Genomic DNA, 25,660 nt, shown 5'->3' with positions numbered 1-25,660 from the left:
TTGGCCCACTGCAGCCTCTGCCTCCCAGGTTCAAGTGATTTTCCTGCCTCATCCTCCTGAGAAGCTGGGCGTACAGGCATGCGCCACCACGCCTGGCTAATTTTTTGTATTTTTAGTAGAGATAGGGTTTCACCATGTTGGCCAGGATGGTCTCGATCTCCTGACCTCATGATCTGCCCGCCTCTGCCTCCCAAAGTGCTGGGATTACAGGCCTGAGCCACTGCGCCTGGGCCAGGATAAATTCTTAAAAGTGGGTTTATTAGCCAGGTGTAGTGGCTCATGCATGTAATTCCAGCATTTTGGGAGGCCAGGGCAGGTGGATCACCTGAGGTCAGCAGTTCAAGACCAGGCCGGCCAACATGGTGAAACCCTGTCTCTACTAAAAATACAAAAATTAGTTGGGTGTGGCGGCGGGCATCTTTAATTCCAGCTACTTGGAAGGCTGAGGCACAGAGAATCACTTGAACCCAGGAGGCGGAGGTTTCAGTGAGCCGAGATTAAGCTACTGCACTCCATCCAGCCTGGGTGACAGAGTGAGACTCAGTCTCAAAAAAAAAAAAAAGTGAGATTATTAGGTTAAAGGATATGTGTGTTTTAAATTTGGATATACTCAAGATGCCCTTTAGATAGGATGTCTATATGAAATTCCCATCAACAGCATATTAGTATTCAATTCCATATATTCTTGCTAGTGATTTGTCATCTTTAGCTTGTTGTTGGGAGTTTAAAGTAGTTTGAAACAGTTTTTCTTCTGTTTCTTTTTCAGCATCAGGACTTCCTTCCATAGCTTAACTCTTGGGAGAGAGCTGATAAAAATGAAAGTTCAGTGCAAGGGAGTGATGTAGACCAGCGGTCTTCAAACTTTTTGGTTGCTTACCCCATCACTAAAAAATTTTGAGCATTAAGCAGGTGTGGTACATGGTCCTGTGGTCCCAGCTACTTAGTTGGCTGAGGCCAGAGAATGTTTGAGGCAAGGAGTTCAAGGCTAAAGTTCACTGTGATTGTGCTTATGAATATAGCCACTGTATTCCAGCCTGGGCAACATAGTGAGACCCTGTCTCTTTAAAAAAAAAAATGATGGGATGGGAAGAATGAAGTCAGAAAAAAAAAAAAGATACGACTTCGTGTTGTTGCTTTGAGAAAAGAGAAGAAAAATTGAGCATCAATTCTTAATCCTTAGATATTTAATTTACAAATAATATATGTATAGTAACTGATTATTGTGGACTTTATAAAATACAAACAAAAAATTAACAAGGTTGATAATTAAGAATAAAGTTCAGATATTTTGCTTTTTTACCCTGGGGTGTCTTGGTTACTCCTGGAGGTGTATGTGTGTGTGTATATATAATATATGTATATGTAATATATGTGTATATAATATATGTATAACATATATGTATATATACTGTATGTATATATAATATATATGTATATATAATACATATGTGTGTATGTAATATGTATGTGTATGTATGATATATAACATATATATATATTTTTGAGACAAGAGTCTTTCTCCGTTACCCAGGCTGGTGTGCAGTGGTGCGACCTTGGCTCACTGCAACCTCTGCCTGCTGGGGTGAAGTGATTCTTGTGCCTCAGCCACTTGAGTAGTTGGGATTACAGGTGTGTGCCACCATGCCTGGCTAATTTTTGTATTTTTTAATAGAGAGATGGGATTTTGCCAAGTTGGCCAGGCTGGTCTGGAACTCCTGACCTCAAGTGATCTGCCTGCCTTGGCCTCCCAAAATGCTGGGATTACAGGTGTGAGCCACTGTGCCCGATCTCCTGGAGATATGTTATATTTGCTTTGTGTACTACTGCTTTAGACTCTTTTTTTTTTTTTTTTTTTTTGAGACGGAGTCTTGCTCTGTCGCCCAGGCTGGAGTGCAGTGGCCGGATCTCAGCTCACTGCAAGCTCCGCCTCCCGGGTTCATGCCATTCTCCTGCCTCAGCCTCCCGAGTAGCTGGGACTACAGGCACCCGCCACCTCGCCCGGCTAGTTTTTGGTATTTTTAGTAGAGACGGTGTTTCACCGTGTGAGCAGGATGATCTCGATCTCCTGACCTCGTGATCCGCCCGTCTTGGCCTCCCAAAGTGCTGGGATTACAGGCTTGAGCCACCGCGCCCGGCTGCTTTAGACTCTTAAGGTTTAATATTGGGCATTTATAGATGCTTGTTTTTGGGTATTTCACTGGTTTTGCAGATGGTCCAGTTTAGTTGGATCTTGAATGCCTTTAAAATGTCCCATACTAGGCCGGGCATGGTGGCCCACGCCTATAATCCCAGCACTTTGGGAGGCCGAGGCGGGCAGATCATGAGGTCAGGAGATCGGACCATCCTGGCTAACACGGTGAAACCCGTCTCTACTAAAAATACAAAAAATTAGCCGGGCGTGGTGGCACGTGCCTGTAGTTCCAGCTACTTGGGAGGCTGAGGCAGGATAATCTCTTGAACCTGGGAGGCGAAGGTTGCAGTGAGCTGAGATTGCACCACTGCACTTCAGCCTGGGTGACAGAGTGAGACTCTGTCTCAAAAAAAAAAAGAAAAATAAAAGTCCCATGCTCTTGAGAGTCATATCTGCAATAAGGGCAAAAATAAATTTAAAGCATCAGTTCGATACTTTTTGCATTGTTGAGGTGGCTGAATTTGAAAAGGACAAATCGTAGGATAAGAAGCAATGTAAGTAACCTATTTCTTTTAGATATGAAGAATTAATATTGTGTAGAACATATTTTAAAAAATTATGTTTTTTGGAAAGCAGTTTGGCTATAATATATATCTCCCTGTTTTATAAGAGGTTAGGTCCTAGAGACTGAGTGAAGGGATGAATAATTGCTACTTGCTCTCCTTTGCTTTTAAAGTACCACAATTAACCTGTCACTAACTCTATTTGGATTAGCCCGAGCCTATAAAAAACTTTCCATGATGATGCTTAGATTAAAAGATAACTTTTTTCTTGAGTTAGAGTAAGTTGCTTTTGATCTGTGGCTGCCTGTCCCCCAACCCCTATAAGTTATGAAATCAGAAAACAAGGCTTTTTGTATTAGAAAAAAATGGGGAAATTAATTTCAGTTATTTCATATGGGTCATTGGCAGAGAAAGATAATATTAAAATCTTCGAGACTGTGAAAAGAGATTGTATTAAGCAACTTGAGTGATTATTTTTTTGCCAGTTAAAAGAAATGAGATAATTTATATGGAAGATGATTGCTATATACAGTGCTTTGCACAAAAGGCTACATATCTCTTTTTACTTTAGGTAACATGATTTATAAGCTACTTTTGCATATGTCTTCTTAGATCATCATAAGGATTTGAGATCATCATTTAATCAGGACTGTTGGGAATTGCTGGAGGCCACATGCTTAGTGTTTGACATCATATTTCAAGAAGTAGACTGAAAGTTGTGCAGAAATAGGATTGGTGGCTGTTCTCTCCTTTACTTCCTAGCAGTTAATACATTGCCTGGTACAGAGTAAGCTATCAATATTTATGGACTAACTGTTTAAACTCCTGCATATTTGTTTACGCATGTAAATAAGTTATAGTATTGTAAAACCAACAGTTAAGTTTTCCGTAGTGAGATTGTTCCTTCATCTTACGTGCACAGAAAATATTTTTGTGGAAGAGGTCATGAATTTTAGATCAATGTTTCACATATCCCTTTACTTTCTCTTAAGATACTTTCATGGTGACAAAAAAATACTCTTAATGTCATTCCTTTCACTGTGTGTGTAACTCCTGTGGCAAGACTGTGTATTTGTTTGTATGTATGTATGTATGTATGTATTTGTTTATTTAGTAGGCTGCTATTTATAAAGGAAACATACTCATTTGTTGGCCTTTGCATACATAATGGTTCCCAAAACATGGACTCCATGGTTTGCTGTGAGTGAATGAAAAAGAGCAGGTATGATTCCCCTCACCTTTGTCATTCTCTCTAGTTTCCTGTACATATAGTTGACTTACTCAACTGTAAGTGTAACTTCTTTACACCGAAGGAAATTAGTCTTCCAAAGAACTGGTATGTTACTTCCCCCTTGTTCTGCAGTACTTACAATCCTGTTTGTTAAATGGACTAAGACACTTCTATATACAGAAGATACCCTGGATGGCCATGAATGGAAGTATTAGTAGTGATTAATTTCTGTCTTGGTGGGATAATGTGGCTTTTTTGCTTTTCTTTTAGAGTTTCCCATTTTTCTACAGTGAGCATGTATTACTTTTATAAGTAGGAAAAACTGCTGTTTTATTTTATTTTTTATTTTTTAAGATGGAGTCTCATTCTGTCACCCAGGCTGAAGTGCAGTGGCGTGATCTTAGTTCACTGCAACCTCCGCCTCCTGGGTTCAAGTGATTCTCGTGTCTCAGCCTCCCAAGTAGCTGAGACTACAGGCACAAGCCAGCACAGCCAGCTGATTTTTTTGTATTTTTTAGTAGAGGTGGGATTTTGCCATGTTGGCCAGGCTGGTCTTGAATTCCTGACCTCAGGTGATCCGCCCGTCTTGGCCTTCCAAAGTGTTGGGATTACAGGTGTGAGCCACCATGCTCAGCCAAAAACTGCTGTTTTAAAGTCTTTATTTTTCATTGGATGTCTTGTGAAGGTTTATGTCGCAGTCACCATTGAGAAAGTGGGTGGTTAACTGGCTCCAGTTCCTAAGAGGAGTGGCAGTTATAGGAAGTAGTATGGGAGGAATGGGGCAGGTAAACTGATTTGAACTTTATCATTGTGAAATCCGCTATGACTAAAGACATTCTGGGATTTGATCACAATTAAACACAAGAGGACTGAGCCATCTAGTTTCTTTCTTCTTAATAAGATTGAGAATTATGAAAGACACTTTAAGAAAAATCAGTTTCAGGCCGGGCGCGGTGGCTCAAGCCTGTAATCCCAGCACTTTGGGAGGCCGAGATGGGCGGATCACAAGGTCAGGAGATCGAGACCATCCTGGCTAACACGGTGAAACCCCGTCTCTACTAAAAAAAAAAAAAAATACAAAAAAATACAAAAAAAAAAAAAAAGAAAGAAAAATCAGTTTCTATGAACTCTGTAAACACAGAACTCAGCCCAAACTCCCAAGTTGTATTCGTGTGTGTGTGTGTGTGTGTGTGTCTGTGTATGTTATGTGTGTGGTGTGTTTTAAATATCAAGTGGAGTTGTAGCAATTCAAACGGGATGTGGTTTATATTAATACATCTAATATGAGTTGGAAGATATTTAGGCAAATGATTTTTATTATGACAGTATAGGCTTATTGGAGTTTTGGTGTTAATATACAGCTGGGAGTTGAGCCGTTCTAAGTTTATATAGTCATCTGGTGATATTTTAGGAAGAGCTGTGTCATATATCCTCTAGAGTTTAAGTGATTAGATCTTGTTGGCTTTTGCTATTAGTTTACTGCACACTTGTGTTTTAAATGCTTCTGTGAATGGAGAACATCATTCAAAAAGGTTAGATTTCTGGGTAAAGACATTTGTTATTATCTGCCCTTACTTTATTCTTTTAAAGAGTAAGATTAGGCTGGACACGGTGGCTTGTGCCTATAATCCCAGCACTTTGGGAGGCCAAGGTGGGCAGATGAGGTCAGGAGTTCGAGACCAGCCTGGCCAACATGGCGAAACCCCATCTCTACTAAAAATAAAAAAAATTAACAGGGTGTTGTGGTGGGCATCTGTAATCCCAGCTACTCAGGAGACTGAGGCAGGATAATCACTTGAACTTGGGAGGTGGAGGTTGCAGTGAGCCAAGATAGTGCCACTGCCCTCCAGTCTGAGTGACAGAGGGAGACTCTGTCTCAAAAAAAAAAAAAAAAAAAAAAATTTGAAGAGCAGTTGAGATAATAAATGTAGGTACTGTTAGGTTGGTGTAAAATCAATCGTGGTTTTGGATTGTGAATTTTAAATCATTATAACTAGGCCCAAACAGATCTTTATTTATCAAAATAGGAACCATTACAGTCAACACATTTTTGGCGATGAGAAACAAGTTTGTTTATTCTTGTAGTTTAAAAATCCGTGCTTTGGGATTTGATGAACTTTTGGAAAGCATTTTCTGTATCCTGCTGGTTGTGGAAGCATTTTCCCTGCAAAAAATTTTCTAGATGCTTGGAAAAATGGTAGTCAGTTGGCGAGTGGTCAATTGAATATAGTGGATGAGGCAAAACTTGGTAGCCCAATTCAACTTTTGAAATGTTGGTTGTGCAATGTGTTGTCGGGGAGAAGAATTGAACCCTTTCTGTGTATCAGTGTTGGCTGCAGGCATTGAAGTTCTTGGTGCATCTTATCAGTTTGCTGAGCGTACTTCTCAGATGTGTTGGTTTTACCGGGATTCAGAAAGCTGTAGTGGATCAGACCAGGAGCAGACCACCAAACAGTGACCATGACCTCTATTTGGTGCAAGTTCGGCTTTGGGAAGTGCTTTGGAGCATCTTCTCAGTCCAGCCACTTAGCTGGTCATCACTGTTGTCCTATAAAATCCACTTTTTGTTGCACAATCCAACCAAGAAATGGTTCGTCGTTGTTACATAGACTAAGAGAAGACAACATTTCAAAATGACGATTTTAAAAATTTTTGGTCAGCTCATGAGGCACCCGCTTATCAATCTTTTTCACCTTTTGGCCGGGCATGGTAGCTCACGCCTATAACCCCAGCACTTGGGGAGGCCGAGGTGGGCAGATCACTTGAGGCCAGGAGTTCAAGACCAGCCTGGAAAATGTGGTGAAACCCCATCACTACTAAAAATACAAAAATTAGTTGGGCATGGTGGCGAGCGCCTGTAATCCCAGCAACTAGGGAGGCTGAGGCAGGAGAATCACTTGAACCCGGGAAGTAGAGGTTGCAGTGACCCCAGATTGCACCCACTGCACTCCAGCCTAGGCGACAGAGTAAGACTTCATCTCAAAAAAAACAAAAAACAAACAAACAAAAAAACGTTTTCACCTTTCCAATTGGCTTCAATTGCCAAACAAGCGTAGAAGGTCGACATTGAGTTCTTTGGCAATTTCTCGTGTAGTTGTAAGAGGATCAGCTTCGATGATTGCTCTCAACTGGTCATTGCCAACTTCTGGCTGGCCACGACACTCCTCATCTTCAAGGCTCTCATCTCCTTTGCGACACTTCTTGAACCACCAGTGCACAGTTTCTGGGCCAAATGTGTAGTTGATGTTGTGAGTTGTCTCCACTGCTTTATGACCCATTTTGAACTCAAGAAAATCATTTGAATTTGCTTTTTGTCTAACATAATTTCCGTAGTCTTAAAAAAAAAAAGTAAAAAATACGTTATTAGTAAAAAATGGCAAGAAGTGTGCATTCAAGTGGTGTATAACATAACCACATTTATTCAAGAGTGTATTCCAGTACCAAATGGCAAATTTCAACAGTGCAAAAACTGCAATTACGTTTGCACCAACCTAATAATATGATTTTTTTTTTTTATTTAGAAATTTTATAGTACAGAATAACAGGCTTGTCACACACACACACACACACACACACACAAATCCCATATAGAATCTACAAAGCCTGTCTGTCTCTGAATTCCACAACCTTGGCTTATTTTTTTAAAGTAAAATTTAAATATTTAAAAAATTTAGAAAAATATGGAGAATAATTTAACAAACACCATGTATTAATTCAGTAGGTTTCTTTTCCTTCCTTCCTTCTTTCCTTCCTTCCTTCCTTCCTTCCTTCCTTCCTTCCTTCCTTCCTTCCTTCCTTCCTCCTCTCTCTCTTTCTTTCTCTCTTTTCCTTCCTTCCTTTCTTTCTCTTTCTCTCTCTTTTCTTTCTTTCTCTTTCTTTCTTTTTCTTTCTTTCTTTTCCTTTCTTTCTTTCTCTTTCTTTCTTTCTCTCTCTCTCTCTCCCTCTCCCTCCTTCCTCCCTCCCTTCCTTCTTTTCCTTTCCTTTTTCCTTTCCTTTCCTTTCCTTTCCTTGGAGTCTCGCTCCGTTGCCAGGCTAGAGTGCAGTGGCGCAGTCACTGCTCACTGCACCCTCCGTCTCTCAGGTTCAAGTGATTCTTGTGCCTCCGCCTTTTGAGTAGCTGGGATTACAGGAGCTCCTCACTACACCCAGCTAATTTTTGTATTTTTGGTAGAGACAAGGTTTCACTATGTTGGCCAGGCTGGTCTTGAACTGACCTCAAGTGATCTTGGCCCCCCAAAGTGCTGGGATTACAGGGGTGAGCCACTGTGCCTGGCCTATATTAGTTTTTAAAAATTAAAATATGCATACAGTTGCAGTCCATTTTGTCATCCTCTTAGATCCTATTTTCTTATGCAGAAGTTATTTATCTTTTTAGCTCATGCACTTATATTCTTCTTACAAATATCTATATACATTTTATGTAGTATTGTGTTTCAAATTTATGTGATATTTTAGTACATACTTTCTATAATTTGAAAAATGACATGTCGATATATGTGTATTATTATTATTATTTTTTGAAACAGAATCTTGCTCTGTCACCCAGGCTGTAGTGCAGTGGCGCAATCTTGGCTCACTGCAACTTCCGTCTCCCAGGTTCAAGTGATTCTCGAGCCTCAGCCTCTCGAGTAGCTGAGATAATAAGTGTGAGCCACTGCACTTGCCTTACTTCATTAATTTTAATAGCTGTGTAGTATTCATATGAATGAATAGTACCCAATTTTAGTCCTTTATTGATAGTTGTTTTCAACAAATATACAAAGGTAAACTTTTTCCTCAAATTGGGTCAAGCTACATATGTTGTTCTAAATTAGCTCTTTTTCTCCCAATAATAATAGTGCGCAGGTTTGTTGCATGGGTATATTGCATGAAGTTTGGGGTACAATTGACCCCGTCACCCAGGTAGTAAGCATAGCACCCACTAGATAGTTTTAAGTTTTCTGAGACAGGGTAGGTCTCTGTCCCTCAGGCTGGAGTGCGGTGTTGCGATCACTGGTCACTGCAGTTTTGACCTCTCGGGCTCAGTCCATCCTCCCAGCTCAGCCTCCTGGGTAGCTGAGACTACAGTGGTGCGCCACCATGCCCTGCTAATTTTTGTATTTTTTGTAGAGACTGGGTTTTGCCCTGTTACCCAGGTTGCCTCGAACTCCTGGACTCAAGTGATCCACCCACCTCAGCCTCCCAAAGTGCTGGGATTATAGGTGTGAGCCACCATACCCAGCCCCTAGTAGGTAGTTTTGAACCTCATGCCTTCCCATCCCCTCCTCTCTGTTAGTTCCCTGTATCTGTTTTTCCCATGTTTATGTCCATGTTTACCCATTGTTTAGTTTAGAATGATGATCTCCAGCTGCATCATGTTGGTGCAAAGGGCATGATTTTGTTCTTTTTTATGGCTGCAGCGAACCTTTGGGTAAAGAAAATTTACAAAAATATCTTATACCGGTTTTTTTTTTTTTAAATGAAAGTAAGTAGTAGTAATCCATAGTTCAGATCTACTTTATAAGTGAGTCACTGATAAAGACAGTAGTTACACATTTTATAACATTACCTTGATGGGGCAAATGTTTCTTGTTTTTGTTTTACATGAGTTAATTTGGATGAGACTTTCTTGAATTACTTACATTTATAGCGTTTACCTCCAGTGGGGTTGAGATGAGGAGCCTTCAGTCCAACAAAGTTGTATACATGCATTCATGGAGATGACACTTGGGTTATTAAATCAAGAAACACTCATACTTGTCCACATGTAGATGCTACACATGGAGTTAGTCCTATTCTGGAAATTTTGCTATGTTGCCCATGCTGGTCTTGAACTCCTGAGCCCCAGTGATCCTCCCACCTTGGCCTCCCAGAGTGCTGGGATTATAGACGTGAGCCATTGTGCCCCACCAGAAATGTAATTTTAATTCCATAGTATATAGTATATTTTATTGTGAATAGAGTATATGTTTATTCCTTAAGTAGCAAATTGACTCCTTTAACAGTTTTAATAGTTTTCTAGTTATTTTGTCTTTAGTTTCCCAAATAATGCTGTTGTCTTCAATCACAGTATTGATTAGTTCATCCCATTCTTCATATTGATCGTTTTTTGGATATTAAATAATACCACTGTAATAATTAGGAAAGATGGAAAGCCTCACCAATTTGCATGTCATTCTTGTGCAGGGTCCATGCTAATCTTCTCTGTATTGTTCCAATTTTAGTATATTTGCTGCTGAAGCGAGCACTCCATTTCTGTAAAGCTTGGAAAACGGACAAAACTAACAGATGAGAATGGAAATCAGAATAATGGTTATCTTTGGTTGTGAGAGTGGGAGATTGTAGGTGTGCTGGTAATGTTCTGTGTCTTGATATGGGTCGTGATTTCGTGGTTGTGTTCAGTTTATGAGAATCATTGAGTAGTAGACTTAGGAAATGTGCACTTCTTTGTATGTATATTATACCTCAGTTAAAAACTTTACCTCTCACAAAATTTTAAAGAACATAATCTGCTGAGTTTGTGTTCTTTTAGCTTTTGATGTAACTTTTCCACTATTTCTCTTCATATGTGAATACACTTAATGATAAGCCATTTAACCTTTTTATTATGATATAAAACAAACATTCAGAAGAGTGCACAAATCAAATGTATAGCTTAATGAAATTTTAAAATTATTAAATTGGAGGTTTTGGGGGTGCATTATACCTGTATCTTTGTTAGGAGGGAAGGAGTTGATGGAGGGCTAAAAATTTTGGAGAGGACAAAGTTTTAAGGAATCTCAGAATACCAGAACCTCGCCTTGGCTCTGCCTTCACATTACTGTTTCTTTGGGTAAGTCATTTAACTTATTTAGACCTCATTTTTTTTTATATAAAAGGTATAATACTTAACCTTTCTTTTGCAAACTGAATTAGGTAGGTGCAATTCAGGTAAAATAATAGGAATATAGAGTACTGTTACTAAATAGGTCTTTATTTAGGCCATTGAATTTAGGCCACTTACCTTACAGAGCAGAATTGTGGTATACACAGACTACACAGCTGGTGATTATTGATATCATTCATTTATTATTAGATTAGTATTGAGGCTTAGTTAACTATGCAGGCACTACCCTGTGATTTATTATAATACATGTATTAACTCGTTTAATAGTCTAGGATTATTCCCAGAGGTAGGTAAAATTATCCCAATTTTGCTGGTGAGACAATTGAGGCAAAATTAAGTTAAATAACTTGCCTAGCTGGGTTGAGTTCTTGAGCCCGTGCTTAAAAAAAATTTTTTTTTGAGAGAGGGTCTCACTGTAACCCAGGGTGGAGTGAGTGGCGTGATCTTGGCTCACTGCAGCCTCTGCCTCCAAGGCTCAAGTCATCCTCCTGCCTCATCCCCCTAAGTAGCTGGGACTACAGGTGTGTGCCACCACACCCGGCTAATTTTTTTGTGTATTTTATAGAGACAGGGTTTCGCCACTGGACTCAAGTGAGACACGTCTGCCTTGGCCAAATCCCAAAATGCTGGGATTACAGCTGTGAGCCACTGCGTCCGGCCTAAGCCTGTGCTCTTTTTTTTGTTATACTGCCTAGTTCTGTGAAAACACTTAAAGACTTTTAGGCAAATGTTAAGATTTTATAATAATCTGTTAGAGAGTTTTTGAAGTAAAAATTTTGGTATTTTGAACCAGAATTAGGAGAAGAGTCTCATTTGTTTTGACCATCATGATTCTGAAAAAGATTGATGTTAATATTTATTACTTGGGCTTTATTCCCTTAATTTTCTCCTAAAATGACTAGGATATAAGCACTATGTAGTTTTCTTTAAGTATATATATATATTTTTTAATCTTAAAGGATTTTGTGACTAATTTACAAATATTGTTTAATTTTTAGGCAAAATGTTAATGAAAGGGAGTTTTCAGACTTGGAGGCAGATCAGACCAAAGTTTAGTGTTCTTGCTTTGGTGGTTTAAGCAGCATCTATTTGGTCTTGGTATTAGAGCAATAATTAAGATTCTATCATATATATGGTTGAAAATTATTTTTATTAAGGTATATTTGAGTATGGTTCTGTGAGGTTGGGAAACACATCTAGTTTTGCAACCACCATGATCAAGATACAGAGTAGTTCCTCAAAAAGTTTCCTCATGACCCTTTCTATAGCCAGCCCATTTCCTCACCTCTAGTCTCTGGCAACCACTGATCTGTTTTTTCTCTGTTGTATTGTCTCTTTTTTTCAGAATTCCATGTAAACAAAATCATGCAGTATTTAGCCTTTTTGTTTTAATTTTTGTTTGTTTAATAGAAATGGGAGGTCTTGTTATATTGCCTATGCTGGCTGCAAACTCCTGGCCTCAGGGGATCCTCCTGCTTGACTCAGTATGTGGCTTCTTGAGACTGATGTCTTTTATTTAACCTAATGTATTTTGAGATTCATCTGTGTTTTTATGTATCAGTAATTACTTTCTGTTGCTTAGTAGCATTCCATTGTATGGATGTACAACAGTTTCTGTATTCATTCCCCAGTTCATTTGGCTTGTTTCCAGTTTTTGGTAATTACAAATAAAACTGCCATAAAAGCATTCATGCATACATACATACACATGTGCCCATGTATTTTTTTTATGGTTTAAAAAAATATGGTGCCTAGAACTTTTAAAACTTTATTACAGAACCTGAAAAGGCTGGTGATTTTCACAGAACATTATAAATTGCTTAGGAAACTTCATCCCCAAAAAAGCCCACTCTGGAATGAGAATAATCTGTTTGTGTAAATAATCTTATAGTATAAACTGTAAGTCATTCGAATTTTTTTAAATTAAAGAAGTACACACACATACTTGTTTAATGGGTAAATTTAAATATAGAACTCCTTAGTTTATGTTTTTAGTAGCTTTTAAATTGTGAATCATTGACTTTTTTGTTCTTCTAAGTAGTAGAATGGTTATATAATTGGTTATGACAGTTGGTTTTTTTTTTTTGAGACGGAGTCTCGCTCTGTCACCCAGGCTGGAGTGCAGTGGCACGATCTCCTGCCTCAGCCTCCTGAGTAGCTGGGACTACAGGTGCCCACCACCATGCCCGGCTAATTTTTTTGTATTTTTAGTAGAGATGGGGTTTCACGATATTGGCCAGGCTGATCTTGAACTCCTGACCTTGTGATCCGCCCATCTTGGCCTCCCAAAGTGCTGGGATTTCAGGCGTGAGCCACCGTGCCTGGTCGGTTATGAAAGTTTGTAAGTAAAAAGTATTTGGGAAAAATTTTAGCACTACAGAATTCCTTTTTCTTCTCCTCTCCTCCTCTCTTCTCCCCCAAGATGGCTGGAGGTATTAATATTGATAACCAGAGTTTCATGTGAACAAGACATAAAACTTAGGTTGATTAGCTATGTTAATAAATTATCTTCTTTGTTCCTATGTAGTGAGCTTTCTTTTTGCAGCAATCTGAGGCCAAGAGAAATAGATGAGACCTTTTTACCTTAGAAAAGAGATTGCAGGCTGGATGTAATCCTAGCACTTTGGGAGGCCGAGGAGGGCAGATCGCTTGAGGTCAGGAGTTTGAGGCCAGCCTAGGCAACATGGTGAAACCTCGTCTCTACTAAAAACACAAAAATTATCTGGGCATCATGGCATGCACCTATAATCCTAGCTACTTGGAGGCTGAGGCATGAGAATCACTTGAACCAGGAGGCGGAGGCTGTAGTGAGCCGAGATTGTGCCAGTCCACTTCAGCTTGGGTGACAGAATGAGACTCCATCTCAAAAAAATAAAAATAAATAAAAAAAGAGTTTGCATGCCATTTTTGCAAGTTAATTTTTTGAGGTTCCAGTTCCAACCCTGAGTCAGACTACCGAGGCCATAGGTGGTTTGACATTTCAGAGAATAGTAGAGTGTTTTTGATTTTCTTTTTTTCTTTTTCTGTTCTTTTTTTTTTTTTTTTGAGACAGGGTATTACTGCCACCCAGGCTGGAGTGCAGTGGTACAATCATGGCCCACTGCAGCCTCAACCTCCTGGGCTCAGGTGATCCTCCCAACTTTGCCTCCTGGGTGGTGGGACTATAGGAACATGCCACCACACCTGGCTAATCTTTGTTTTTTTTGTGGGTTTGTGTGTAGAGATGGGGTTGTGTCATGTTGTCCATCTTGAACTCCTGGGCTCGAGATCTGCCTGCCTCAGCCTCCCAATGTGCTGGGATCACAGGTGTTAGCCACCTTGCCCAGCCATTTCTTTTGTGTAGTGTGGAATCTTAGTTTAAGCCCTCAGTATAAATGTATTATATAATTGAGGTGCTAGGTGTACAGAGGTACTAGAACTACAGAGCTTTTCTCATTAATGTACGTTCCTTCTGATGTTGAATATTTAGAAAACTGAATATTGTGTTTGGAACCAAGGGATATTACACTTGAAATATGGTCATTTGGTGAACAGGTATCTCATTTGTAGGCTATCATTATTTTTGGCTATTTCACATTAAAATACCTGCCTGGAAATACCTGCCCAGTTTTACCAGTAATGGCGATTGCAGGTTAACAGTTTGTCTTCTTTATGTCGCTGTCTGATGTGGACAAGACTTGTAGCTCTTTACTTTAACTGAGACAATAATGTTGGTGATCCAAGTCTAGAATTCCAGGATGGGGCTGCCAAAATTAACACCATGGGAGTATGGAGGTAGCAACTATGGGATTAGTAATACAAATAGTTTTAATTAGCTTTATCAGTTGCACACTTAATCTTCTTTGCTACCTTGTGAAGTAGGAATGGCAGGCTATATATTGTTACTCCTAGTTTACAAGTAAGTAAATTGTGTTTCATAGCTGTCAGGACTTACCTGAGGTTGTCCTGCTAGTGAGTAGCTGAAATAGTACTTGAGTCCAGACATCAAGTTGGATGCTGTTTCCACCATGGCAGTTTACTGTCATGAATAAGAGCTCAGGCTTGGGTTTGAATTGTGGTTCTACCACTTACCTCTCTGTGATCTTGGGCAAGTTCTTTAACTTTTCTGAGTCTCAGGTTTAAAATGGGGATAACAATAATACCTCTTAAGGCTCTTGTGAGAATTCAGCAAGTGCTTACGATATATAGATAACCAATAGTAAGCACTCCATATTTGCTAATTGTGGTTGTTGCTACTGTTATTACAGTGATAACACAACAGTTATACATCCTCTTTCACCTAAGGATCTGTGTTAAGAGTTGAAAGACAATACATGTAAGAAGCAAAAATATTCAAAGATGATAGAATAAGTAGCAAGGGGAGTTGATTTTAGCAGGAAGATGGACAGTGTTCAGAGAGAGGTGTGTGTGTGTGTGTGTGTGTGTGTGTGTGTGTGTGTGTCTTGGTTTTAAACATGGAAGCAGTTAGACAATTAAGTTACAAGTGTGTTAGACAGTTGGAGCTTTAGGACAGGTTGAGTAGGAGGACCAGTGTTGGAGGGAAACTTTTTAATCATCATCACAGATGGCATATGGAAATTTACATTTCTACCAAGATTTAAACATACCAATTTGCTATTCTCTATTATGGTTCTTAGAGCTATTGTTAAATCAGAATGGAGTAAGAAGCTTATCATACATTTTTTATTTTTAGTGGTTATACAGAGAATAATACAGAACGTCAGCATATATCCTACTACTGTATATCCTTGGTATACTTGGGGGATGGGTTCCAGGACTCCCACATACACCAAAATCTGGGCATACTTAAGTGCCCCAGTTGCCCCTGTGGAACCTGTCTATATGAAAAGCTAGTCCTCGGCCTGCTGTATTTGTAGGTTTCACATCCCGAGAATACTTTTTCTGTCCACATTTGGTTAAAAGAAATCTGCACGAGTGGACCTGTGCAGTTCAAACCCCTGTTGATTAAAGGACAACTGTGTAAATAAAAGGACGGTCCCTCTCCTTAAAATTTCATAGTTGATATTTGTATCATAGTTGATATATAGGAGTTGATGCTATGAAAATTTCATAGTTGATAAAATTTCATAGTTGAGCCCTTTTACCATGTGTGTAAGTCTTAGGACTAGGGAATTCAGAAGTATAAGTTACGGGGTTATATCATTTGGTGCTTGAGTCCTTTCTTTTGGTTAAGGTACTTCCTTGATGTAAGGTAATGTTCTTTCAGGCATTTTAAATTAAATGAAGTTGTTTGAATTTACTTGTTGGGGAATATCTTGCCTTTAATATAATAGCTGCTGTGTGGAATTATGTATTTCACGTATTCAGTGTTTTTGAACTTGCATCTTTTATTGCTGTATTTTTACAACTTTCCCCCTTTTGGATATTAAAACAATTTTATGGGTTTTTGGTGCATATTTTAAATTTGTGCACTAAACACTTGCAAAAGCATATTTTAAATTATGGCAAGTTTCTTAAACCTGTTAACCTTTTATATATTAGTTGTTATATATTAACTTTTTTCGAAGTTATTATCTATCCTTTTACTGACCAATGTCAAACAAGTTCTGAGCATCTGAAAGTCTAGATTCATCCGGGGCATTTGCTCAGGATGGCATTTTTTTGTTTTTCTTTTGAGATGAAGTTCTCATTGTGTTTTCGAGGCTGGCCTTTAACTCCTTGGGTCAAGCAGTCCTCCTGTCTCAGCCTCCCAGGTAACCAGCACTAGGTGCGTACCACTGTGCCAGGCTTGTTTTCAAAGTTTATAGGAAAAACTTTGGTGTCTTTTCTAAAGAGACCGGTACCACCATACACGAGTATATTTATCTCACATTTATGTATCTGTCTGTCTGTCTGTCTAGCTATCTAAGACCGAGTCTCGCTTTGTCGCCCAGGCTGGAATGCACTGGTGCGATCTTGGCTCACTGCAATCTCCATCTTCTAGTTCAAGCAATTCTCCTGCCTCAGCCTCCCTAGTAGCTGGGATTACAGGCGTGTGCCACCACACCCGGCTAATTTTTTTTTTTTATTTTTAATAGAGACGAGGTTTCACCATGTTGGCCAGGCTGGTCTCCAACTCCTGACCTTAAGTGATCCGTCTCCCTCGGCCTCCTGAAGTGTTGGGATTATAGGGGTAAACCACCACGCCTGGCCTGTCTCACTTTATATACCCTGAAAGCATTATTACTATCCATTATTTTATTCAGAGCTAGGAGCTTTTTCATTCCTGTACTGTGGAACTACTTGAGTTGCCCTATATCCACTCCCCCTTTCCCCATTCTCAACATTGTTTCACCTTATAAAATTTAAAATTATAAACCTTATAAAAATTAAAAATTTGGCCAGTGTGGTGGCTCATCCCTGTATCCCAGCACTTTGGGAGACAGAGGCTGATGGTTCACTTGAGGCCAGAAGTTCGAGACCAGCCTGGCCAACATGGTGAAACCCTGTCTCTACTAAAAACACAAAAATTAGCTAGTCACGGTGGCATGCATCTGTAATCCCAGCTACTTGGGAGGCTGAGGCAGGAGAATTGCTTAAACCAGGAGGCAGAGGTTGCAGTGAGCTGAGATAGCACCACTACACTCCAACCTGGGTGACAGAGTGAGACTTGGTTTTTAAAAAACAAGCAAACAGAAAAACCCAAAGAACTCTCTAAAAATTACAAAATGTTTTATTGATGGGCTCCTCTAAAACCCATTACTAAAGCTGCTTACTAAAGAGTAGATGTTTTACCGCTTCAGTGATAGTTGAAGGATCATCAGAGAATCCTTGGGTATCTCGAGCTTTTACTTAGCTTCAGCGTTCTTACCTGACACAGAAAAGTTGAATTTTCTTTCCTCAAGGGCATAAAACATTTTAAATGTACGCATTTGCATAAAATCTACTCAAAGAAAATTATCAAGTGATTTTATGGGATATTTTTGCATACTTGCACATAAGAGAATCTTTTAACATAGCTACTTAATCTCCTTTGTATTATTCATTCCCTCTCTTACTAAAAACAAGTGAATGGCTCGCTTGGATGTGTATCTATATCTTTTTTTTTGATACACATTTTGAAGGAGTCTTTTGAAATGCAGTGTTTTGGCCACCATTCCAGCTCTACAGGAATATGGTTTCATGATAAAGCCAACAAAGAGCACACTGGCAGCAGTCCAGCAGCTGACTCTCCAAGGAGTAACGATAGACACTTTGAAAGGAGTGACCTAGCTCGGGATCTCACATTTCAAAGCTTCATGCTATGATTACATTGGTAAAAGGCAGCCAAGAAATCTAGATGAGATCTCGCTTGTACCTCCTAAGAGTAATGGTAGGAAGGACTTCCATAGTCAGATGCAAGTAAGATTTTTTTTTCCTAGCAACCTTGTAAAACCCAGGGGTGGGGAACAAGTTGAGGATTCAGAATGGGAGTAACCATGGTGGAAGCTTTCCTTCTACGAACCTGGATGAGAACAGCCTTATAGTGACTGAGGGTGAACTCAAGAAGCTCAATGCCGTATCAGTTTTCTAGAGCTAAGGGAATATACATAGTTTAGTAGTAAGCACAAGTATCATGTTCACGTCAGGCACTGTAGCTACTGCTTCCTACTTGAACAGACCAGAAGAAACCAAAGCAAGACCAGAATCAGTTCAGTTTTGAGGAATAGACCCTTTGCTTACTAGCATTGCACACTTCAGGAGTAAAAATAGAATGAAAGTGGATTTGCTTCAGTACTGTGAAATAGATAGTAACTCTTGATTGTTTTAGTGGATTAGTGATTGCAGCTCTGTTTCTAAATTGAATTTCATGTTCTAGGTGGCAAATTAATCTTCTTTCATCAGTACCACAGATTAATTGTTGGCCCTTTGTGGAAATAGCAGGAATGTGCCTTTTTCATTTTGTTGAAGGTTATCTCAGAGATAAAAATTTACATAATCTGAAAATATTTTTCAGGGATAAGACTAAGTAACTGTATATACCGCAGTGATAGATTGACCCACTTTGATTATTGTAGAACTTTCTGTTTCTCAGTAAAAAGTGCTAAACATGATACAATTATGAAGGATTGCTTTTAGCTATTTGCTGTATTCTTTAAAGCATATTTAGGAATGAAAAGTTAGTTTCCAAAGTGCTATCATTTATTTAATACAGTTTTCTCCAGAATGTGCTTCCCAAAAGTTAAGAGTACTTTTATTTATTTAAGAAATATGTTAATTTTTCTTTTCTTTTCTTTTCTTTCTTTTTTTTTTTTTGAGACAAGTTCTCACTCTGTTACCCAGGCTGGAGTGCAGTGGCACAGTCATGGCTTACTGCATCCTCGACCTTCCAGGCTCCCACGACCCTCCCAGACTCAAGCCATCCTCCCAGTTTAGCCTCTACCATGCTCAGTTGATTTTTTATTTATTGTAGAGACTGTGTATTACCATATTGCCCAGATTGGTCTCAAACTCCTGGGCTTATTGTGCCCGGACCACAAGAAATATGTTACTTTTTTGGAGATTTTTATATAGTTTGAGAACACAGATTATTTACCCTGCTCCCCCAACCCCCAGTGATATAGACGTGGTTTCATTGCACTGAGAGAAAAAAATTAGTTTTTTAATTTATGTTGCTTTTCTGCCTTTTTGAGATTGAGTGCTTTGACTTTTCTCTTGTTTTCGTATTTGCTGTATATGTGTTGTTCCTACTTAATTTCTTATATGGTTTAAACTTGCATCTGTAAATTATTTATTAGCTAGCTTTATGACTTGGGCAAGTTACCTTATCTCTCTGCTCCTTAGTTTCCATCTTTATAAGATGAGAATAATAATATTACCCACTTTGTAGAGTTGTTATAAGATTAATGACTAATAAATGGTTAAGCACTTAGAAGAGTGGTCTATACATGTTGGCTGATAAAATTATAAGCAAGGACCTGGACTTCTCCCTTCCATTATTTGTAGCTCTTCATTTTTATAATTTTTTCATAAATAGTATGTCTCTCAGCATAGAACAGAACTTTGTATTAAGGAATAATAAATATCACCTTGTATATAATTCTTTATTATAAATATAAAGTTGCTTCTTATTAAAAACAGAGTATCATTTTCTTGCCTCAGATTGAGCTTGAAAGAAATTAGTAGAAAGTGGGCCCTTTTCTGTGTTTTATAGGTACCCACACACCACTGAATGTAGGTCATCGTTTAAATTCTGAGTGTACATCCAAATCTAGTGCAGTTATGTAGAACAAAACAGTTTGTATGGAACTAGAAGTGTTACTAGAAAGGTAAACACTGTAGTTGGTAGCAAACTGAAGAGTTAAAGTGATGGATCAGCAAAGATTTGGGGGTTGCTGGTTTTTATTTCACTCAGTTGTTTCAGAGTGATTACTCCTGAAATAGAGTAATTTAGAATATAGATGTGTTAAGAAATTTCATTTTCCTTTCCATTTAAACGTCTTGCGAAAGGAAGCATTTCTTTAGGGATAGTTAGCTATGTGAGTGCTACATGAATTTTAGTCATTACTGTGGCGACTATATGATAACCAAAAGTAGGAGTCTCACACTTTAGTTTCAGATTTGTGCTGTTACTGAGTAAATTTTTAAAATGAGATTGCCCTCTTCCTTGCTAAACTGTCATGTATATAAGTCCATTAAATTGACTTTTATGCCTCTTTTCCTTTTTTTTTTTTAACCTGTTAAGACTTTTTTTTTTCTTTTTTATATTTACCCCAGCCTAAGCAAGACCTCAACTCTCCACGGAAATCTTTAGTACAAGGCAAAAAGATCTATTCATTATTAAGAGAAACCAGAGCATGTGTGACAGGACTTTCTGTAATTGTAAGTTAGTGGTTCAGTGTCAGGGGTTAGATTTTCTTAACTTTTACATTTAGTAGGATTATGGATAATTCCTAAGTTGTATCCTTAAATCATATTTTCTGGACATTCGGGATCTGCTTCCAACACTTAATTATACTAGTAAAAGGAATAGAACATTCACTGGATTTCTCATGAGATAGAAATGGATCCCATGGCACTGTGCCTTTGAGGCCCTGGTCCTGAAGTTTTTTTCCTTGTTTCTAGGCGTCATCTCATTATCCTGTGAGCCATCAAATTCTGATTTTTGGGCTGGGTGTGGTGGCTCACACCTATAATCACAGCACTTTGGGACGCTGAGGCAAGACAATTGCTTGAGCCCAGGAGTTGGAGACCAACCTGGGCAACGTAGGGAGATTTGACTCTACAAAAAATAAAAAAAATTAGCCAGGTGTGGTAGCACACACATCCCAGATACTTGGGATGCTGACATGGGAGGATCCTTTGAGTCTGGAAGGTCAAGGTTGCAGTGAGCCATGATCACGATACTGCACTCTAGCCTGGGTGACAGAGTGAGACTGTGTCTCCAAAAAAAAATTTTTTTTTAAAAATTTTGTGTAAATTAGCTTGAATTGGGTTTTTTTTTTTTTAACTTACAACTGAGAATTTTGACCAGTATATTTAATGTTAGTCTGACCATTTCTCCAGTGCGCTTTGTACGTATTTAAAAATAGTTTGGACTTTAATCTCAGGGTAAACATTAATATACATAGGTACACTCAGTTTATATATGAGATAATATTCAGAATCAGTGGATTGAAAATAGTAAAGTATCTTCCATTTTTTCAATGGCTTAGAGGGAAAAGTGTTTAATGGGTATAGAATAAATCAGTATTCCTTTCCCATTATTTATGCTTATACAGTGTCGACGTTTCCCTTAAAGAACTTGTCACCATAATAAGTACAATAGCAAAGATATAAAGTCAGTACTTTCACTGACTAGGCATAAATATCCTCTTTGTTGTTTTATTACAAAGTAGCTGTTATAACCATATAAAAGAGTCAGAAAGAGGGGGGAGAAAAACTCGATGAAAAGTCAGACAAGAGGAAATGAAGACTTGAGTTATGTATAGTAAGCATTAGTGAACTTGTAGTAATTGCTTTAGGTTCCATGGATTGCCTACTTGTGGATTAAATGTTAGACTTCTGCAAAATGAATTGATGATAGAGATGAAGAAAAGTCTTAATTTGTTTTCTTTATGCTAAAGTTAAAGTTGATGTGGTTAATTAGGTGTTAAGAGCAGTTTTCCTGTCTTTTTATTATGTTTATGACTGAAGAAATAAATGATGAAGTCTTGCTTTGTCACCCAGGCTGGGGTGTAGTGGCATGATCATAGCTCACTGCCACCTCAAACTCTTGAGCTCAAAGGATCGTCCTGCCTCATCCTTGCAAGTAGCTGTGATTATAGGTGTGTGCCACCATGCCTGGCTAATTTTAAAATTTTTAGTAGAGGTGGGTTCCTGCTATGTTGCCCAGGCTGTTCTAGAACTCAAGCAATCCTCCTCTGTCAGCCTTCCAAAGTACTAGGAGGATTGCAGGCATGAGCCACGAAGCCTGGCCTTGTCTTGCTTTTTAGTAAGCTGTTGTCATGATGTTGTCTTTAAAAATCCAGTTCTTCTTTACCACCCCAATTGCTTGGAGGTAACGCATTCAGTGAGAATGAAAGATGAGTACCTAAAAGATTCAGAATTGGAAGCCTTTGTTTAATAGGATCAATGTGTAGGAGCTGCAGGGAATATGGACTTTTAAATGTTCCAGTCCCAAAATAAACTTGACTATTGGCCAAGACTGTGGTAAGCTAAGTATTTGAGATGTCTGTGCTACATCATCCAGCTCTTGGCCTGAGCTGTTTTAGCTGGCTTGCCCATGTAAATTGAAACTTCCTTTAATACTTAACTGTAAGTTAAACATAGTTCTGGAGCTCCTTCGAAAGGGTCTTAGTTGGCCAGGCACAGTGGCTCACACCTGTAATCCCAGCATTCTGGGAAGCCGAGGTGAGAGAATCGCTTGAGGCCTGGAGTTTGAGACCAGTCTGGGCAACATAGGAGACCCCTGGGTCTACAAAATAATAATAATAACAATAATTATCCAGCTGTGGCAGTGCTCACCTGTAGTCCCAGCTACTCAGGAAGCTGAGGTGGGAGAGTTGCTTGAGCCCAGGACATCAAGACAACAATGAGCCATGATTGTACCACTGCACTCTAGCCTGGGTAACAGCGAGACCCGCATCTCAAAACAAACAAAAACAAAGGGTCTTAGTTATACAGATCTTCTTAATCATCCCTAAAGCATACGTTCGAAGTTTATATTTGCAGTAAAGTGATCTATATCCCAGAACAGCTGGAGTGCAGTGGCCGGATCTCAGTTCACTGCAAGCTCCACTTCCCGGGTTTACGCCATTCTCCTGCCTCAGCCTCCCCAGAAGCTGGGACTACAGGTGCCCACCACCTCGCCTGGCTAGTTTTTTTTGTATTTTTTAGTAGAGACAGGGTTTCACCATGTTAGCCAGGATGGTCTCGATCTCCTGACCTCATGATCCGCCCGTCTCGGCCTCCCAAAGTGCTGGGATTACAGGCTTGAGCCACCGCGCTCGGCCGAGTCATTAACTTCTTAGAGCCCTTCTGTAACTAAGAGTTAGGGAAAATACTTGTCTTAACCAGAGCACATATGTATACCTTTGACTTTTTTGCTGCCACATGGTTAAAAAATCAGCCTTAGAGAAGTATAATTTGCACAAATTTTACCTTTTTTCTAGGATATAAATGAAATCATACAGGATGTACTATTTTGTGCCTGTCCTCTTTCATTTTAGCATAATGCTTTGAGAGTCATCCATATTGTTAAAATTAGTAGTTATTCCATTTAATTGCTAAGTAGTAGTCCATTGTATGGATATTCCATAATTCCTTTATTTACTAGTTAATGGATATTGGGTTTTTTTTTTTTTTTTCCCAGGTTTTGGGTTTATTTATGTATTTGAGATGGAGTCTTGCTCTGTTGCCCAGGCTGGAGTGTGGTGGTGAGATCTCTGCTAACTGCAACCTCCGCCTCCTGGGTTAAAGCTATTCTCCTGCCTCAGGGGGCTGAGTAGCTGGGACTACAGCTGCATGCCACCACACCTGGCTAATTTTTTGTATTTTTAGTAGAGATGGGGTTTCACAGTGTTAGCCGGGTTGGTCTCGATCTCTTGAGCTCATGATCCGCCCGCCTCAGCCTCCCAAAGTGCTGGGATTACAGGCATGGGCTACCACACCCTGCCCAGTTTTTGGCTATTATGAATAAAGCTCCTCTGAATATTTGCAACATAGATCTTTGTATGGACATATATTTTCATTTCTCTTGGTTAAAAATCCAGGAGTAGAAATTGCAGGATTGTAGGGTAAGTGTGTTTATAGTTTTTAAAGTAACGGCCTAGTTTGCATTCCCACTGGCAATGCATGAGAATTCCAGGGCTCCAAATCCTTGTTGATGTTTGGTATTGTCAGTCTTACTAACTTAAGTCGTTCTAGTGGGTCTGTAGTGATAAATCATCATGGTTTTAGTTTGTAATTTCCAGATGACTAATGATGATTATCTTTTCATGTGCTTATTTGCCATTTATATAACTTTGGTGAAGTGTTCAAATCTTTTGCTCATTAAAAAAATTAGGTTGTTTTTTGTTTATTGTGAGTTCATAAAGTATTCTGAATATGAGTCCTTTATAACAGGTTTTGCAAATTACATGTTTTGCAAATATGTTCTTGTAATTTGTTGCTTGCCTTTTTTTTTTTTTTTTTTTCTGAGACGGAGTTTCGCTCTGTCGCCCAGGCTGGAGTGCAGTGGCCGGATCTCAGCTCACTGCAAGCTCCGCCTCCCGGGTTCACGCCATTCTCCTGCCTCAGCCTCCTGAGTAGCTGGGACTACAGGCGCCCGCCACCTCGCCCGGCTAGTTTTTTTGTAGTTTTTAGTAGAGACGGGGTTTCACCGTGTTAGCCAGGATGGTCTCGATCTCCTGACCTCGCGATCCGCCTGTCTTGGCCTCCCAAAGTGCTAGGATTACAGGCTTGAGCCACCGCGCCCGGCCTGCCTTTTCATTCTTAATAGTATAGTGTCTTTCAGAGAGCAGAAACTTAATTTTTATGTCGTCAAAGTTATTTTTTTTTCTTTTTGAGTTAATGACCTTTATAGCCTATCTAAGGAATTGTCTCTAAACCTAAGGTCACTAATATTTTCTTAAATTTTATTCTAGAAATTTATAGCTTTGTTTGACATTTAGGTAAGTGAAACACTTCAAATTGAATACTGAGAGAGGTAAGTGTAGGCTTGTCTTTTTGTATGTACTGTGAATATCTGAGTTTTCCTCTGAGCAGTGCTTCAGCTGCAGCTCACAAAATGAGATATTGTGTACTACTATTCAGTTTGAATGTTTTCTAATTTCTCTTTTAATGTCTTTTTTGGCCTATGAATTATAAAAGTATGATGTTTAACTTCCTGTATGTATTTTATTGTTACTAATTTAATTGCATTGTGGTCAGAGAACGTACTCTATAGGATTTCAGTCTTTTTCAGAATTTCAGAATTTGGGATTTGTTTTGTCGTAAGGCATATGGTCTATTGTGGTGAATGTTTTGTGTCTTTGAAAAGACAAATATTTGGTTCTACCAGTTTTGCCTCATATATTTTGAAGTTCTTTTTTAGGTACATACATATTTAGGATTGTTATGTCTTCACAGTAAATTCATTATTTTATGACTTGTCCCACTTTATTTTGATAATATTTGCCATCCCCTAGGCTACTTTAACATGAATATAACTCTTGTAGCTTTATTACTACAGTATTTGCATATTTTTTTCCCATCCTTTTACTTTCAGTCTGTGTATATATTTGCAGTGCATTTCTTGTAATTAGCACATAGTTAGGTCTTGCTTTTTTATTTAGGCTGACAGTTCTCCACCATTCATTCATTCATTCATTCATTGAGACTGAGTCTCGCTCTGCCACCCAGGCGGGAGTGCAGTGGTGCGATCTTGGCTCACTGCAACCTCCACCTCC

General features: G+C 38.9%; 1 protein-coding gene and 1 non-coding gene across 7 annotated transcripts in view; one reads left to right on the top strand and one right to left on the bottom strand.

Annotated features, from left to right (window-relative positions):
• MTMR3 (myotubularin related protein 3) overlaps positions 1-25,660 on the top strand; it is a 143,405-nt gene that overhangs the window by 6,022 nt on the left and 111,723 nt on the right. The gene's annotated exons all lie outside the window — the stretch shown is intronic.
• LOC115892977 lies at positions 10,046-10,148 on the bottom strand. Its single transcript, XR_004052942.1, has one exon. It is a non-coding gene; the product is annotated as a U6 spliceosomal RNA (small nuclear RNA).

The sequence above is a fragment of the Rhinopithecus roxellana genome, chromosome 13 (genome assembly GCF_007565055.1).
Source record: "Rhinopithecus roxellana isolate Shanxi Qingling chromosome 13, ASM756505v1, whole genome shotgun sequence".
In the NCBI taxonomy this organism is placed as follows: Eukaryota; Metazoa; Chordata; class Mammalia; order Primates; family Cercopithecidae; genus Rhinopithecus; species Rhinopithecus roxellana.
The sequence above is the reverse complement of the archived record's forward strand: the minus strand, read 5'-3'. Positions and strand labels throughout refer to the sequence as shown.